The sequence below is a fragment of the Hipposideros armiger genome, unplaced genomic scaffold, assembly GCF_001890085.2.
Source record: "Hipposideros armiger isolate ML-2016 unplaced genomic scaffold, ASM189008v1 scaffold_530, whole genome shotgun sequence".
Classification (NCBI taxonomy): Eukaryota; Metazoa; Chordata; class Mammalia; order Chiroptera; family Hipposideridae; genus Hipposideros; species Hipposideros armiger.
Window position 1 is genome coordinate 1,024,541 of NW_017731880.1, and position 19,050 is coordinate 1,043,590.

The 19,050-nt window shown below is 47.5% G+C and overlaps 1 protein-coding gene across 1 annotated transcript in view; it reads left to right on the top strand.

The window, feature by feature from the left end:
- Nucleotides 1–5,978: 5,978 nt before the first annotated feature.
- The window catches only part of PPP6R2 (protein phosphatase 6 regulatory subunit 2), a 67,354-nt gene continuing 54,282 nt past the window's right edge, over nucleotides 5,979–19,050 (top strand). The window contains exon 1 of the mRNA XM_019668567.1: nucleotides 5,979–6,208. The gene's annotated coding sequence lies outside the window, so the exon portion shown is untranslated. The remainder of the gene's footprint in view (nucleotides 6,209–19,050) is intronic.

A 19,050-nucleotide genomic window follows, 5' to 3' on the forward strand; every position in this document is an offset into this window, starting at 1 on the left:
TTCCTGGGTGAGGCAGATCAGTCGCTGGCTTCTGGACGGCCGCTCACGCTGGCTGCTGGCCGCTCATGCTGGCTGCTGGCTACACACAGTAGCCCATGGCAACCCACTGCAGCAGGGTCTGCAGCCTACACTGTCGCCTGCGACTCTCGGCAGCTCAGCTCCAGGTTGAGCTGTCATTCAGCATCTTAGCTGTGGAGGGCAGTATCACTGGCCCTCATATGTGGGATCCAAACCGGGGCCCTCTGGCATCCCAAGCCAGTTCTTAACCATCGCGCCACTCGGCCGGCCCTAGACAGGGTTTTTTGTTTGTTTGTTTTTTTTTTAGCTGAGCCATCCCGCCACCTGTTGGCAGCTCACGGCTGCTCAGCTCAGGCTGACTCGAACCACTGTTGCTCAGAGCTCAAACTCTTGAGCGAGCTCTTAACCAACTGAGCCACTCAGCCGGCCCTTAGACAGGTTTTTTTTAAAACATGAGAAGTTAGCCTGCTGCATCAACTCTTCTGTACACACTTCTCTATTTATTCCTAAGTATTTTATTCACTTTGATGCAGTTGTGAATGGAATTTTTTTTTTAATATCTGGGTGGTTTTTTTGTTTGTTTGTTTTGGTTTTTTTTAGCTGAGCCATCCTACCACCTGTTGGCAGCTCAGCAGCAGCTCAGTTTGGGCTGGGACTCGAACAGCTATTGCTCAGAGCTCGCACTCTTGAGAGAGCTCTTAACCAACTGAGCCACTCGGCTGGCCTGTTTTTTTTTTTAAGATTTTTATTGGGGAATTAGGAGAGGGGAACAGTATTGGGGAATTGGGGAAGGGGAACACCCAAGTTGCTGTCCTTCAATCTTAGTTGTGGAGGGCGCAGCTAGCTCAGCTACAAATCCAGTCGCTATCCAACTGTCCGTTAGTAGCTCGCGGCAGCTCAGCTCAAGTTGTTGCTGCTCAGCTCAAGGTGTCACGTACAATCTTAGTTGCAGGTGGGCGTAGCCCACCATCCTATGCGGGAGTCCAACTGGAAACCTTGTTGCTAAGAGCTGGCGCTCTTAACCAACTGAGCCACTCAGCCGGCTCTGTGAATGAATTTTTTAAATTCCATTTTCAGATTGTTTGTTGCTAGAAATGTAACTGTTGCTTGTATATTGATATTGTATCCTGTGACCTTGTTAAACTAGTTTATTATTTCTAGTAGATTTTTTTGGTGGATTCCTTAGGATTTTCTAAATAGATATTCATGTCATCTGTGAATAAAGACAATTCTAATTTGTGTGACTTTAATTTTTTTCTTGACTACTGCATGGGCTAGACCTTTAATAAAATGCAGAATCATTTCAAATATTTCTTCTGTGCCTTTCTTCTCCTCCTGGTGTTCCCATTACGTGTATGTCACACCTTTTGTAGTTGTCCCACAGTCCTTGGATATCCTCTCTGTTTTTGCAATATTTGTTCTCTTTGCTTTTCAGTTTTTGGGGTATTCTATTGATATGCCCTCTAGCTCAGAGATTCTTTCCTCAGCCATGTCCAGTCCACGAGTGAGCCCATCGGAGGCGTTCTCCATTTCTGTTTCAGAGTGTTTGATCCCTCGCTTCTCTTTTGGTTCTTAGAATTTCTGTCCCTCTGATGACATTGCTCATGTGTCCTCATGTGCCGCCTGCTTCGTCCATTAGAGCCCTAGCACAAGAGTCATAGTTGCTTTAAATTCCCGTGGGATACTTCCAGCATCCCTGCTACGTCTGGTTCTGCTGCTGCTCTGTGTCTCCCAACGGCGTTTTTGCCTTTGAGTGTGCCTTGTCGTCTTCTGTTGAGAGATGGACATGTCCTGGGTAGCAGGAAGTGCAGTAAATGGGCCTTTGTGATGTGGTGTCAGGTGTGGGGGCGGTGTTCTGTGGTCCCACGATTCGGGTCAGTCTTTAGTGAGCCTGCACCCTGCACTGTGCTCCCCGTATGCGTCTCCATTTTCTCCTCCCACATTAGCTGGGACCGATGGCTGGGGGTGGGGTGGGGGGCTGGCTGGAGTTGGGTATTTCCCTTCTCCAGTCAGTAGGCTCTGATAACTCCCCAGCTAGCTGGGCTCTGGTTAAATAGTTTCTCCCGAGAGCAGGCCTTGAGAACAGGGTGCCTGGTGTATTTTAAATGGTTGCTTTCCTCCCTCGCTGGAAGCATGGGAGGATCTTTCTCTGATACTCACTGGAACCTGGTCGAGCTCCTGGAGGTGAACCTCACCACATTGTGGGGCTCCCTTACGACAGGGTTCCTGGAGTTTCTAACTCTGACTCGTCCACTCCGAGCCTCCAGAAATGCACCACTTACAGCTCAGGGGACCCCCGCACAGGTCACAGGTTCCCCTGGCGGTTTCTGCCTGTGAGTCTCTGCTCTGGGAAGCCGTCATGACCTGTGTTTGCCTGTCTGTCTCTCCAGTCCTGGGAGCAGTGGTTTGCCCTGTGTCCTCCCTTCTCTTAAAGATCCAAGAAGAGTTGTTGCTTTTTCAGTTTCTTCTGCTTGCCACTTGTTATTAGGATGGAGGGGTGACTTCCAAGCTCCTTATATGAGGAATCCTACATTGTAGAACAGAAGTAGTGAAAGCAGATATCCTCACCTCAGTTCTAATTTTAGAGGAAAAGCCTTTAATCTTTCACCATTAAATTTGATTTTAGTGGTAGGTTTCTTCCCTAGATAACTTTTATGAAGTTGGGGAACTTCCCATCTATTTCTAGTTTGTTGAGAGTATTTACAATGAAGAGGGATTGTTGAATTTGGTTCTTCATTAATTCCTTTGACTTGAGTCAACATCTGAGTCATTTCCTTTTAGCTTGAAGCGACTCCTTTCATATTTCTGGTAACGCAGATCTGCTAGCAATGGCTTTCATGTTTTGTTTATCTGGGAAGATCTTTATCTCACCTTCATTTTTTTTCACCTTCATTTTTGAAGTATAATATTGATGGGTATAGTTTTTTTCACTGACAGGTTTTATTTTCTCTTCAGCACTTTATGCCATTTTACTGTCCTATGGCTTCCATTACCTATGACAAGAATTAATTGTATCATTCTTCCCCTTTATGTGATGGGTCATTTTTCTCTTGCTGCTGTCAGAGTTTTCTTTGTGGCTCTCACACACAGGAATTTGGTTGTGGTGTACATAGGTGTGGCTCTCCCTGTGTGTGTCCTACTTGAGTTTACAGAGTAGTAGTCTTCTGATGCCCTGGCCTGTGTCCTCTTCTCTGCGCTGTGGGGGCTTTTGAAGGGAAAAACAGGACAGGTCCTTCTGCTGTGATGGCACTCCAGAGGTAGAACGCGTCTTACAGTTTTTGGTGAATAAATTTGCACTTTGTGTTCCTAGTAATAGAATTAACTTTATTTGGGCCTTCTGTGTCAGCTTGGCTTGGTTTTAGCTGTTTTATGTCCACTTCAAGGCAGTTTAGAAGGGAAATCTGTTGAAGAGCCCACGTCTTGTGACCGAGTGCAGACACAAGGATTGTAGTAGCTTTGCATGTTACAATGTGTTTATTTGTATATATAAACCATTTTCTTCTCTCTCCTTTCCATTTTTTAAAATATGCAAGTTTGTCACAGGTTAACTTTACTAGTTTTAAAGAAAAGAACATAAGAGAATATTCAGTGGGACAGTGACAGAATTTGAGGAGTAATTAATGTAGTAAAAAATAGATACAACGACTGTTGGGAGTGTGCATATGCTCATTTTGAAAGAGTGAGGATTTCTTCACTTGCAGTGAGGATGGATGTATCTTGTGTTAGGTGAAAATACAGGTTGTCTTGTTGTTGTTTGGAAGTTCAAATATGTTTGACAGGATGCATACAGACACTGACTATCCAGAGGGTTGGACTCTGCCCATTTTCCACTTACTGCCTCCTCTCTGAATCCACTTCTCATTGCCTGCTCTGTGATAATGGAGCTTGACCCTTAAGCATTTCTTTTGCCGTTGACACGATGTTTAGCTTTCTCAGTAGAGAGTGCTGGAGGGTCACTGCCAGAAGAAGGGACCTCCTGGCCTGAGGCCCCATTCTGCAGCTCAATCCAGTTTCTCATCCTCTGCAGGGGAGGGGCTTCCGCTTGCACGGCGTTTCTCCTCTCCGTTGTAAATCTGATTCTTTTTTAATCCCGCTTCCTGGAAGCTCACCCCAGAGAACGTGCCAGAGATCTGCCCTGCAGAATACTGGGGAACGGTGTTCAGGGAAAGAAATGCTGCTATCAAGCCGCCCGAGGGAGTGCTGGGGAAGCTGCTCGCCGCAGGGAAGCCAGGCGACTGGAAGGCGGTGGCTCCTGCCTGCAGAAGGAGCTCCAGAACAAACTCGCGCCCGCCCCCTCGTGACGAAGCTCAGCATTCGCAGGCCCAGGTACGCATTCGCAGAGAGGATCACCGTGCTTTTGCAGCGGAGGCAGGAAGTTGGTAACTGGCGTAGGTGGTAGTTGACATTCCTTGTGTCCAGTTTCACTTTCCAACGTTTTCCCAGGGTTCACGCTGACACCTGTAATTATAACTCTCATTTTAGAGATTAGTTGGTTTAATTGAATTATACAATTTCAACAAATGTTAAATGGGTAAATATATATATATATATGTATATATATGTATATATATATATACATATATATATATAATTTTAAAGATTTTTATTGGGGACTTGGGGGGATGGGAGAACAGCGCTGGGGAATTGGGGGGAAGGGGAACAGACAAGTTGCTGTACTTTTGTTCTTCAGTCTAGTTGTGGAGGACGTTGCTTCACTGGCCCAAGTTGGCACCATCATTGCGCTCTTCCGGGGCGAGGCACATCAGTCACCAGCTTCTGGACGGCCGCTCACGGCGGCTGCTGGCCGCTCACGCTGGCTGCTGGCTACACACGGTAGCCCATGGCAACCCACTGCAGCAGGGCCTGCAGCCTACACTGTCACCTGTGACTCACGGTAGCCCAGCTCCAGGTGGAGCTGTTGTTCAGCATCTTAGCTGTGGAGGGCAGTTTCACTGGCCCTCTTATGTGGGATCCGAACCGGGGACCTCTGGCATCCCAAGCCAGCTCTTAACCATCGCGCCACTAGGCCGGCCCAAATGGGTAAATATTTTAATGTGCAAAACACATTACACCTGGGGAGCACCTGGAAAAAACACTAAATGTGGTGACTTCTGCTCAGGCGCTCGCAGTCCAGTTAGGAAATAGGACGTAGAGGGGACCTCTGCATGAAACATGGGGGGCTGACCACGGTTCACTTTTGCTTCTTCGGCTGTGTCCACGCCACGTGCCCAAGGAGTTCAGAGGACACCCAGCTGCCCCAGTGGAAGAGGCCTAAAGCAAGGGCAGAAGGCCCCCCAGAGAGCAGGGAGACCCCTGTCTCAGGTGTGTGACCCTCTTACCCTTTCAGGCCTCTGGAGGGGTTGTTCTGAGGCTGACGTTGCGTTAGAAAATTTACCGTATTTCCCCATGTATAAGACGCACCTTAATTTTGGGGCCCGAAATTTGAAAAAAAAATGTATTACATAAATTATTAAACTCAAGTTTTATTCATCATAAAATTCTTACAACTCTTCATCACTGTCAAAACTCCCAACCATTAGCTTGTCCTCATCTGTATTTGATGACGAATCACTGTCTTCGTATAATGCCTTGTCCTCAGCAGGAAATGCAAGTAAAAAATCTACAACCACTATATAAGATGAACCGTTTTTAGACCCTAAATTTTTCGAAAAAGGGTGCGTCTTATACATGGGGAAATACGGTATTACTGTAAATGCACTGTCCCGTAACAAGTTAATTATGCTTGTACAGAAGTTTAGCAATACCCCAGAGGGAAAAGTAAAAGAAGCCGCCACCCACCCACCCACCCACCCGGCTCCCTAACGGCGGTCATCTTCACGTTGCAGGTCCCCTCAGCACCCTTCCCCGATAGCGGAGGCCCGGTGAGCCGCGAGCCCCGCCCCCGCGCGAGCGTGCGCGCTCAGCGCAAGGCCCCGCCCCCAGCGTGCGCGCGCCCGCCCGTCGCAGCCGCCATTTTGGAGCGACCCGAGCGCCGCCAGCGGCCCAAGCCGGTCTCCAGGTGCCGGCCGGCCCGCGCCGTGTCTGTGGGCGCCGTGTGCGTAGGCGCCGCGCCCGGCCGGGCCCATGTGCGTGCGGTCCGCGCCAGGCCGCCCGGGCTTTGCCTCCGCCAGCGCCCTGGCCTCCACCCGGGCCTCCGAGGAGCCGCCGCGACGCCCGGCCCGCGGGGCAGGTGAGTGCGGCCGCCCTCAGGCTCCTCAGAGCCCGCTCCTGTCGGTGCCCCGGCAGTAGCCACCCGTCAGTGACCAGCCCCCGTCGGTGTCCAGCCCCCGTCGGTGACCAGCCCCCGTCGGTGTCCAGCCCCCGTCAGTGACTAGCCCTCGTCGGTGTCCACCCGTCAGTGTCCACCTCCTGTCAGTGACCAGCCGCCCCCCCCCGTCAGTGACCCCCGNTCGTCGGTGTCCACCCGTCAGTGTCCACCTCCTGTCAGTGACCAGCCGCCCCCCCCCGTCAGTGACCCCCGCCGTCGGTGACCACCTGCCGTCAGTGACCAGCCCCCGTCGGTGTCCACCCGTCAGTGACCAGCCCCCGTCGGTGACCACCCCTTGGTAGTGACCACCTCCCATCAGTGACCACCTTCAGTGATATCCCATGTGTCACCCCCTTATGTCCACCCTGTCGGTGTCCACTCCGTAGTGTCCGCTGCCATCAGTATCCCCCACCGCCTCTCACCGCCCCCTCAGTGTCTCCCAAGGCAGTGTCCACCCTCCCCTCAGGCCCCTCCTTCCTCGGAGCCCTTTCTGTTTGTGGTCCCCTTCCCCCATACTGCCGGTGTCCCCGTCTGTGCCCCTCAGGACGGTGCCCACATGTTAGCGCCCATCCGGTCAGTGCCTCCATTGCCATCAGGTTCCCCTGTCGGTCCTCCTCAGCCTGTCGGGGTCCCCATCCCTGTGGTCACTGCTCCCCCCTCACCCCCTGTGAGGGGGCCCCCCCTCCCGGGCCCACTGCCACCACTGCCCCTGCAGCGGCCCCTCTTTCCATCGCCCTTAGGCTGCAGGTGTCTCAGCCACCCACCCCGTCTGCCACCTTCCGACCCCTTTACCCCTCGCCGCCCCGGTTCTTCTTCCATCCGCATCACCTCTTCCTTCACACCTGTCCCCTTCACTCGTGCACCTGACCGGCCCCCTTGAGTGTCCTCCCCACCTGTCCCTGTGCTGTTTTCTACACGCCTCACCTGCCACGTTGTGTCCCGGTAGCCTGGCTACCTGCATTGCACCCCCTTGTTTCTGGCCCCTCCCGGTTTGCTCCTGACCTCCTGCTCTGTCACTGCCAGCGCACCCAGTCTGTCACTTCTGCTGTCACTGTCTGCCTGTCACTGCACCCACCTGTCTTGTCCCTGTGACCTTCTGCAGCCTGTGCCTCTTTCACCCCACCCGTCACCTCCCGCCACGGCCTCTTCCGCCAGGCCCTTGGCCTGCCAGTTCCTGGGCCGTCACTGGCACTGCCAGCTGGTCACCTCTTCTCCATGTCCCTTCCTTTCTGGTTTCTCTTCCCTTTTGGCATCTCTGAGTCTCATGCCAGCTAAGCTCTGGAAGGCGAGAAGCAGCTAGCTGTGAGAAGAGTGGGGGGGCAGAGCCTTCCAGGCTGAGGCATAGCACATGCAAAGGCCCTGAGGCGCACCTTCTCCAGGAACCTAGATAAGACCGAGGCACGGCCAGGGAAGGAGAGGCCGACAGGAGTCTGGGTTAGAGCACGGGCCTTCCAACCACGCCGTTCCTTGCAGGCCGTGAGTGCCACCGTCATGACATGGGGCAGGTGAGGTGTCGGGAGTGGGTGTAGTTTTTGTGGTTTAGACCTTGGTGGTCGACCTGGGGAGACTTTGGAGGTAGAGCTGTGGGGACTAGCGGATAGATTAGAAGAAGGGTGTGAGGGGAAGAGAGAGGACTCAGGGTGACTTCCTAGGCTTGATGGAACAGATGGGTGGACCAAGGCACTGTTTACTGGGATGGGGAAGCTAGGTGGGGTGGCGGCAGGTGCGGGGCAGTTACAGGTTGGAGGTGGAGAGTAAGGCTTTCTCTTGGCTGAAAGTAGTAGCGAAGTCTGACAAGTCCAAGGGTCGTTAGCGAGAAGGTGTCTTCCAGAAGAATCGGGAGCCCAGAGGGGAGGTCAGCTGCAGGCATAACGTCAGCCCAGGGGTGCTGTTCAGAGCCTTGGGATTGGCCGTGTATTTACACACACACCACCACCACCGAATGGACCATTGTGTGCTGCTGTATTAAATGCTTTATGTGAATTATTTCACTTGACCCTCACAAGACAAGAACCCTGGGTATAGGGACTATTATTTCCCCGTTTTACAATGAAGAAACTGAGCTGTACAGCAACTAGCCAGGATTTGTACCTTAGGCAGGTTGACTAAAGCCTTCCCTCCCCCCTTTTTTTGGTTAAGGAAAAGGCTAATTTTTAAAATACTATTTTAAAATTTTATGATAGTTGATTATTATGTACCAGGCACATTTGTGTGTGCACCCATGTGTTCCAATAAAGGTTTCTTCAGAAAAGCAAGCCCAGGCACTATTTAAAGACATTACCTATACCACCAAATTTAATTGTTGTTTTTAAAAAGTACTTTAACTTTTATTATCCTTGTATTCTTGTGAGATACAGCATTTTGACATAAAATAGGTATGTGACTTGTGCAGAATTTACTGTAAACCAGAGTGAAAACCAGTGCTAAAGTCTACATTTTGACATCTAACCCAGTAATCATTAATTCTTAAAACAATAATGTAGTTACTCTTAATATTTCTGCTAATATTCATGAAAACACTGAGACACAAGTAAATTAAGTAACGTACCCAAGGTCACAGTAAATAAAAGGGAGAGCCAGGACTCAACTCAGGAGGACAGACTCTAGAGTCTGTGCTTCTCAGTATGGCTGCTGCTGGGTGGGCCATGCACATGGCAGTCTGATCTCAGAATCCAGAAGATACCAAAGTTTGTATTGTGAAGTCAGTCTCATTCTCATCCCGTCCCTCAGCCATCCTCTTCCTCTTGGAAATCACGCCATATCCATATGTAGCAGGCAGCCCTCTTCTTTTTAACACAGAATGTACAATTGCACAATCTTTTATTACTTTAAAAATATTCCACCATTTACAAATTACGGAATATTACCCAGTGTAATTAATGGACAGATCTTAAGTATCTAAGTTAGATGAATTTTAACAAATGTATGCACCTCTATGTCCATCACTCGTCCAGGTGCAGAGCATTTCTGTCCTCCCCTCAAAGTTTTCTTGTGTCCTTTTTCAGTTATTGCGCCACCCCCCAAATCCTGAGGCAACCAGTGTTCTAATTTCTATCAGTATAGATTAATTTTTCAGGTTCTTGAACTTCATATAAATGGAATCCGAACATATGTTCTTTTGTGTCTTCTTTTGCTCAGTGTAACGTTTTTGAGATTTATTGATTTTGATGCCTGTATCTGTAGTTTCTGCTTTTTATTTGAGTAATTAATATTCCTTTGTATGAAAATATAATTTGCTTATCTCCTTTCCTATTGATGGACATTTAGGTTGCTTTTACTTTTGGGCTATATGACTAAAGTCACTGGAGATTCTTATACACATCTTTTGTGGACGTGTTATTTCTTTTGGGTAAATATCTAGGAGTGGGATTGCTGAGTCATACATAGTATGGATGTATGTTTAATTTTTTAGAAGCTGCCAAAACAGTTTACCAAACTGGTACCATTTTACACTCCCACCAGTAATGTATGAGAGTTCCGGTTTCTCCACATCCATGACAGCACTTGGTATTGTCAGTCTTTTTAATTTTAGCCATTCAGGTGGTGCTGGTATCTCTCTGTGGTTGTAATTTGCATTTCTCTGATGAATAACGATGGTGAGCAACTTTTCATATGCTTATTGGCCACTTGTATATCTCTTGTGAAGTGTCAGGTCTTTTGCCGACTTTTTTTTGGATTGTTTGTCTTTTTATTCATTTTTAGGAGTTTTAAAAATATGTTCTGGCTATGAGTCATTTATGGTGTGTATGTGTGTATGTACATATACATATATAGTGAGGGGGTGGGAGAAGAGGAAGTGAGAGTGAGGGGTGAATATTTTTCCCTATTTATACTTTGCCCCTTCCTTCCTTCCTTGCTTCCTTCCTTCCTTCCTTCCTTTTTTCTTATTAGATACTTTAGTTAAACACAAAGCATTTGATCCAGATCACGAGGAAAAGCTAAGCCTGGCAGTGGCTTCAATTATTAGTCTTGTGAAGGCTTCCCTTCCTGGAACCTTAGTTTCCCCATGTGTAGAATGGGCTTCCTATTTGTTTCTTAACAGTGTCTTTTGATGAACAGAAAATTTTAATTTGGATGAAGTAAAAATTTTTCAATATTTTTCTTTTTTTAGTAGAAGCTTTATAGTGGTAGCATTTTTTTTTTTTTTTACATAAGCTGAGCCATCGTGCACCTGTTGGCAGCTCAGCGGCTGCTCAGCTCGGGCTGGGAATCGAACCGCTGTTGCTCAGAGCTCACACTCTTGAGCGAGCTCTTAACCAACTGAGCCACTCGGCCGGCCCTATAGTGGTAGCATTTGTATAAAGGTTTATGTTTTATCTTTTTCTTATTAACAGCTTTTTTGAGATACAATTAATGTACAATAAACTACACATGTTTAAAGCATAAAATTTAATAAATTTTGATATATGTATATACGTGTAACGTCATCCCCACAAGTCAAGGTAGTGTACATATCCATCACCCCCCAAATATCCTCATGCTCCTTTGGGATTCCTCCCTCCCACCCTTTCCTTCCCCTTCATCTCCAAGCAAATACTGATCTCTGTTCAGAATGATCCATCTTGCATTATTTTTTTTGGGTGAGGTGGAATCAGGGTACTTTTTTTCTCCATATAGGTTATATAATCATTGTAGCATCATTGGTTGCAAAGACTCTCTTTTCTCCATGAAATTGCATTGGAGCCTTTGTTATACATTAATTAAACATGTGTATGCAGACTTCTTTCTGGGCTTTTTGTTATGCTCCATTGGTCTATTTTTCTATCCTGTGCCAACACCACACTATCTTAATTCCTGTAAGTTAATGCTAAGTCTTGAAATCAGGTAGTGCATGACCTTCACCTTTACTCCTCTACAGAATTTCCTGCCAGTTTAAGAATAAGCTCTTCAATTTGTACAGAAATTTTTGCTGGGAATTGGTTGGGATTACATTGAATCTATAGATCAGTTTTAGAATTGAATTAACATTGAGTCTACTGATCTATGCTCATGGTACGAGGTCTGACAGTTAAGTTCACGAACTCATCCTAGAAAAAGTGCTACACACCTCACTGCTGAATATCACTACGGCCACCTGTGAAGTACTCCCCTTGGGAAGCTATGCACAAATGCCAGCACCTAGCCCACCCTTCAAAGCAATTTTGGAATTCTTTTTCTGGAATGGCCATCAGAGCTGTCATCGTATTACCCTTCATGTCCTGAATGCCATCAAAATGCCTTCCTTTCAGTATTTCCTTTATGTTCGGGAAAGAAAGAAGTCATTGGGGGCCAGACCAGGTGAGTGTTCCAATATAGTTATTTGTTTACTGGCTAAAAATTACCTCACAGGCAGAGCCATGTGAGCTGGTCCATTGCCGTGATGCAAGAGCCACAAATTGTTGGCAAAAAGCTCAGGTCGTCTAACTTTTTCACGCAGCCTTCTCAACACTTCCAAATAGTAAACTTGGTTAACCGTGGGTCCAGTTGGTACAAATTGATAATGAATAATCCCTCTGATATAAAAAAAATGTTAGCAACATCGTTGCAACAAGTTCACAAACTTAATTGTCAGACCTCTGTACATTGTGGGTGTGCTGGGGTTTCTTCAGCTTTTGTTTGTCTAAAAAGGCCTTTATTTACCCTTCAGTGTTGAAGGATATTTTTGCTAGATATAGAATTCTAGGTTGACAGTTTTTTTCTTTTGGCACTTTAAAGAAGTTATCCAGCCATTGTTTCTTTGTTGAGCTCTCCCGCTTCCTGGCACATGAACACAGGTGGCCATCATTTCTGAGTCTCTGCCATTAGTTCTCCCTACCCTGGCAATTTGAGACCTGGCCCCACCCAACTTTCAAGCACACCCAGGCTGCTTTCAGTAGCTTTTTCTTGCAGACCACTTGTCTTGGCTCAAGCTGCACTTTTCTAAGGTCTCTCAAAGGTTCCTAGAACCCAGACAAGCAGCATCTGACTTGAGCGTGTCCTGTATCTCTGGCTGAGCAGCCCTAAGCCGGCACTAGTGGCAGCCGGCCTTGGTTTACGGGCTTGGCCCCTCAAGACGCTTCCAAGCACAGCACGGGTGGCAGCCATCTGCAGATTTCTTTCTGGCTCTCGTTGGGTGTCTCTGAGTGGGGCATGGGCTGTGGCTGAAGTAGACCTATAGCAGATCCCCTCCAAGGTGGTCCTGGGGCTGGCACAAAATAGCCAGCTTCAAAACGAGCTGGAGCGTCACCCCAACACCTCCAGGGATGACACACCCAAGGGGCAGATTGGGCAGGGACAAGAGTCCTCCTGAGGCAGATCCTGCTTCATAGAGTCAGGCCCTGCACAACAACTGTTCCGCTGTAGTCAAGGCCATTCCTCAAACCAGTGAGCCCAAGGGTCAGTCCCTAACATTGATGTGCAGTTATCAACCAAGGCTCAACTACAAGAGGAGGGCACACACGACCCACACAGGGGCACACTGGGAGCGCATGGCTCAGGTGACCAGAAGGACTAGGCCATTGGGCCCCACAGCACACTTACTACATAAGGCCACTCCACTAAGACCAGAAGACACAGCAACCCTACCTAATACATAGGGAGGCAGACAAAATGGGGAGGCAAAGAAACATGTCCCAAATAAAAGAACAGTACAAAGCTCCAAGAAAAGAACCAAATGAAAGGGAGAGAAGCATTCTATCAGACACAGAGTTCCAAACACTGGTTATAAGAATGCTCAGTGATCTCAGGGAGAACTTCAACAGAGAGATAGGAAGCATGAAAATGGAGATGGAAACCATGAAAAAGAACCAGTCAGAAATAAAGGATACAATAATAGAAACGAAAAACATATTACAGGGAATCAACAGTAGAGTAGATGAAGCAGAGGATCCAACCAGCGATGTAGAAGATGAGGTAGCAGAAAACACCCAACCAGAAGAGCAAAAAGAAAAAAACCCCAAAATTGTGGCGAGTTTAAGGGCCCCCGGGACAATATCAAGTGTACCGACATTTGCATTATAGGGGTACCAGCAGAAGAGAGAGAGCAAGGAATTGAAAACCTATTTGAAGAAATAATGACAGAAAACTTCCCTAACCTGGTGAAGGAAATAGACATGGAAGCCCAGGAAGCACAGAGAGTCCCAAACAAGATGAACCTAAACAGACCCACACCAAGTCACCTCATAATTAAAATGCCAAAGGTCAAAAACAAAGAGAGAACCTTAAAAGCAGCAAGAGAAAACCAGTTAGTTCCCTACAAGGGAGCCCCCATAAGGCTGTCAGCTGATTTCTCAACAGAAACTTTAGGCAAGAAGACTGGCAGGAAGTATTCCAAGTGATGAAAAGCAGGGACATACAACCAAGATCACTCTACCCAGCAAGGCTGTCATTTAGAATTGAAGGACAGATAAGGAGCTTCCCAGACAGAAAACGCTGCAGGAGTTCACCACCAAACCAGTATTACAAGGAATCTTTAGAGGGGCTTCTTTAAGATGGGAGGAGGGATAAAGATGGGTGAAAGGGGAAGGGATTAAGAAGTACAAATTGGGGGCTGGCCAAGTGACTCGTTGGTTAAGAGTTGGCTTGGGACGCCAGCTCTGAGCAGCAGGGCCCAGTTTCGGATTCCACATGAGGGCCAGTGATGCTGCACCCGCTACAGCTAAGATAGTGAACAACAGCTCGACCAGGAACTGGGCTGCTGTGAGTCACCAGCGATGGCGTAGGCTGCAGTGGGCTGCTGTGAGCAGCCGTCCAATGGCCGGCGAGCGACTGCCTCAGCTGGGAAGAGCGCAATAATACCAACATGGGCCAGTGAAGCGGCGTCCTCCACAACTAGACTGAAGAACTAAAAAGGACAGCAACTTGTCTGTTCCTTTTCCCTAATTCCCCAGCGCTGTTCTCCCCCAATTCCCCAATAAACTCTTTAAAAAAGTACAAATTGGTTGTTATACAGTTGCCATGGGGATATAGGGTCAACAATATTGTAATAACTAGGTATGGTACCAGATAGGTACTAGATCTGTCAGGGTGATAGATGAGAATGGGGTTGGGAGCAGGGTGAAAAAGGTGAAGGCATTAAGAAATACAAATTGGGGCAAGGGCCAGCCAAGTGGCTCAGTTGGTTAAGAGCGCAGGCTCTGAGCAACAGGGTCACTGGTTCGATTCCCACATGGGCCAGTGAGCTGTGCCTGACCTGAGCTGCTGCTGAGCTGCCAACAGGTGGCAGGATAGCTCAGCTGGTGAGAGCATGAGCTTCTAATAACAAGGTTTCCGGTTTGACTCCTGCAAAGGATGGTGCAACTAAGATTGAACATGGCATCTTGAGCTGAGTGGCTGCAAGCTGCCGACAGGCAGCCGGATGGCGACTGGACTTGGAGCTGAGCTGGCTGCGCCTTCCACAACTAAGATTGAAGGACAACAACTTGGCTGTTCCCCTTCCCCAATTCCCCAATAAAATCTTAAAAAAAACCAAAACAAATTGGTAGTTAATACAATATGGGGAGTATAGTCAGTAATGTTGTAAAGATCATGTAAGGTGCCAGATGGGAACTAGACTTATCAGAGGGATCACATCATCGACTGTAGATGCCTGACCAATGTGCTGTACACCTGAAGAGCTGAAGTAGAAGAAAATGGAATGTCAGATATAACTAGATATATATAGTCATGGGATGTGGAGTACAACATAGGGAAGATAGTCGATGATATTGTTACAGATATGTAAGATGTCAGAGAGGTAGTAGCTTGGGGGGTCAGTTTTCACTTTATGAGAAGTGTAAACGTCTAGCTATTATGCTGCTTTGTACACCTGAAACTAATAAAAATGAATTACTAAAAAAGTTACTCCATTGTCTTTTAACTTCTGTTGTTTCTGATGAGAAGTCATCTATCATTCTTGTTCTTCACCTGATGTCGTTTTTCTGCCGTGTTTAAGATTTTTTATTTATTTATTTTTGCTAGGTAAATAAAGTATTTCTATTCAACTTTTTTCTTTTTTGGTGTGATGGTAATTTGCTAAGTTTGGTGTTTTTGTATTTATCTTTTTTGGGATTTACTTAGTTCCTTGGCTCTCTGGGTTGACGTATTTAATCAACTTTGGAAACTTTTTGGCTGCTGCCTCTTAAATATTTCCTCTGCCTCATGTTCTTTCTACTTTCCTCTTGGCACTCCAGTGACATCTGCTTAGATTGTTTGCCATTGCCCCACACATTCTGAACGTATTTTTAAGATTGTTTTTCTCCGTGTGTTTCCATGTGTATATTTTCTAAATTTATTGCCTTTTTTCTTTGTGTTTATTCTGTTATTACTATCCAGTGACATTTTAATTTCAGATACTGTATTTTTTAAAAAGTTCTAGCATGTCTCTGCTAATTTTCCACCTATTCATTTCTTCTATCCTCTTTTCCCAGAATCCTTTAACATATCTATACTTAATGTTTTTGTTTTTTTTAAGGACTTTTAAATAATTTTTATTGGGGAACAGTGTGGTTTTCCAGGACCCATCAGCTCCAAGTCAAGTAGTTGTCTTCAATCTAGTTGTGGAGGGCATAGCTCCTTGGCCCATGTGGGGATCGAACTGGCAACCTTGGTGTTATGAGCCTGCGCTCTAACCACCTGAGCTAACCAGCCACCCCTATACTTGTTTTGAAGTTCTCATCTGCCAGTTGGTATGGGCCACATTTTTCTGCTTTGCATGTCTAGTAACTTTTTATTGTATGATGGACAATGTGGGTGGTACATTCTAGAGACTCTGCTTTAGGTTGTCTTTCCTTAAAAGGTGTTAAGTTTTGTTAGAGCAGGCTGTCAGAGTTTTGGGAGGTCATCTCAATCCTGTGAAGCTTTTCTAGGGTGGACCTGTTTTGGTTTTGCCCTAAATTTTAGGGTGTAGCCCTTAGTTCTGGAATGTGGTTTTTACTCCTAAAGTATGGTTCTTCTGCAGTTTTAATGGAAAACCCCTCTAATTTGGCAGAACTTAAACTCCATATTCTGTGTCTCCAGTGCTGGACAACTGCTGAAATCTTTGCTTAGCTCTTTCACCCCACGGCAGCTGCTTTCTGCTTGGTTCCTTTCTTCTCTCCTCTCTCTCTCTCTCTCTCTCTCTCTCTCTCTCTCTCTCTCTCTCTCTCTCTCTCTCTCGACTTCATTGAGGTATAACTGAGCAATGCAGTTGTAAGATATTTAAAGTACATCCTAATTTTATTTATGTATGCATTGTGAAAGGATTCTCCCCGTCTAGTTAATTACACATCCATCCCCTCACCTAGTTCTTTGTGTGTGTGTGTGTGTGTGAGAACGTTGAAGTCATACTCTCTTAGTAAATTTCAATTATACAGTAGTGTCATCAGCTACAGTCCCCAGTTTTGGATTCGACCCTCAGACCTTATTCACCTCATAGCTGAGTGTTTGCGCCCTTTCACCAGCCTCTTTCTCTTGCCCCACCGCCCCCAGCCCCTGGCAGCCACTTTGCTACTCTGTTTCTATGAGTTTGATTTTTTTTTTTCCTGTTGGTTTCTTGGCATCTCATCCCACAATGCAGTTTAGGAGTCAGCCAAGGATTTGGGAGGAATTTAATGCAGATTTGGGGGATTTTCCCTTCTTTGTTGGATTTTCCCCTTCAGTTTTCAGCCATTGTGTAGCCCTGAACGCTGACCCAGTTTTCCTCCTGTAGTGAGACAGCACAAGCACTGGTTCCCCTTCAACACTGTCACCCCACTCTGTGACACCGGGAGGTGCCCTTAGGTCAGGAGCCATTTCAGTGTAGCGCTCCTACAGTTGACTGTCCCTCCAGTGGTTGTGTCCCCTCCACGTTCTGCGTGTTTTCAGTCGGTCTCCAATACCTTCAAATAGCTGTTTTTTTTTGTACTTTGTCCAGAGTTTATAATTATTATCAGCAGGAGGATTGGTCAGACACAAGCTGCTCGTCCATGTCTGGAACCAGGACTCTCAGACCTGGACTTCTACGCCCTGCCGACAGAGGGGCAGGGGAGAGCCGGTCTGAAGGCGGGGAAGGTCGAGCAGAGGAGTAGAAGCTGACAAGGAGTGGCTGTGGGGGCTCGTGGGCTGTGCATTTAACGGAGGAAAGATGGGAGGGCACCGTTTGAGACCTTTTGCTTTTTCTGTGAATTTGTGGGGTTAGTTTGGTGGAGGGTTGAGGAAAGAGGAGAAGGACTAAAATGGCTGTTATATTGGTTATCTGTTCCTTGGTAACAAACCACCCCAGTGATTAGTGGCCTAAAACAACAGTCTTGGATTTTGGTCATGAGTGTGTGTAGAGCCAGCTTGGGCTGGGCTTAGCTGGGATGGCTCCTCTCTGCCCCTCATGTCGTCAGCCTGGCTTCCTCAGATGACTGGGGTCTGGGCTGGATGTTTAGGCCTCTTTCCAGGGTTTGGTCATCCTCAGGGGGGCTCGACAAGGCTTCACATGCTGGTCAGAGGATTCCAGGAGGGCGAGAGTGGACACCATGGAGCGTCCTGGAGCTGAGGCTTAGAACTGCACCCGTCGCTATGCCACCTTCTGGTGGTTACAGCAGGTCACGGGAGTGAGTTGTGGGTGGGCAAATACACCTCGCTGCTTGGGGTAAGGAGCTACACGGAATCTGTGCTCATTACAGTTTGTCAAGTTATCTTAAGAGGGAAATGGCTTCCTAGAGAGAGAATAGGCTCACTAGGTTCTGTGTAATGTTCTCTTGAGGTTTGTGGTCATGAACTTAAAACGAGTGACACTGAAGTCACGTTTCCTCATGGAAGCCTCCTCAGACCACAGCCCCTGCCCCCTGGTGACCGCACCCACCAACCGTTACTGGGCGCTTGCTGTTCGCTGGGCTTGTGTTCAGCACTTCATACAGATCGCCTTGTTTCGTCCTCATGCGGTGCTCTGAGGTGTAGGCCATCACCACCTGTGCCTTCCAGCTGGGGAGACAGACTCAGAGTGTGAGGAACCTTGGCCAGGAGGCAGTGGGGCTGAGCTTTGGGCCCAACAGTTGCATCTGCAGTTGAGGCTTCAGCCACCAGGCACACCACCTTTGTAGAAGTCACCTCTTCCCCTGCATACCCATTGTGACAGCTGACTTCCACTGGGCACTCGGGGGCAGGCCAGCTCCAAGCACTGAGCTGTTCCCCAGTTGGCCCTTACATGCCCCCAGGAGCTCAGTATTTCCATCCCTGTCTCCAGGGACTCCCCAGGCACAGCGACCTGAGTGGCTCTGTCTTCAGGGCTCGGAGGTGTGATGCCCTGGGCCGGGGCACCTGCCCAGGCCACACCCCTCACAGTGGGCACCTGGCAGAGTCCTTCCGGGTCTGTCTTCTCAACTGGAGGTCAGGCTCTTTGGGGTGGGGCTCTTTTACTTATTCTCTCTCTTCAATTGTTGCTGAATAGACGATACCCGGCGACCTCTGTCTGGGCTGTTGTCTACACCGACAGCTTTTGGAGCTCTTCTTCAAGAATTTGATTCCCACCTCAGCCTACTGACTGCCCCATTTTTTCTCATTAAGATGTAATTCACAAACCATAAAATCCACCCTTTTAGAGTGTGCCATTCAATGGCCTTTAGTACATTCACAAGTTTGTGCACCCATCAATCACCTCTGTCTAACTCCAGAACACTTGTCACACCACAAAGAAGCCACTGCCCCATTTTGAAGACTTGCACCTCTGTCCTCAGGGCCCCATTCCCCTCAAGACTGCAGGACCAGCTCGCTCTCCCTTTTTTTTTTTTTAAAAGATTTTTATTGGGGAACTGGGGGAAGGGGAACAGACAAGTTGCTGTCCTTTTGTTCTTCAGTCTAGTTGTGGAGGACGTTGCTTCACT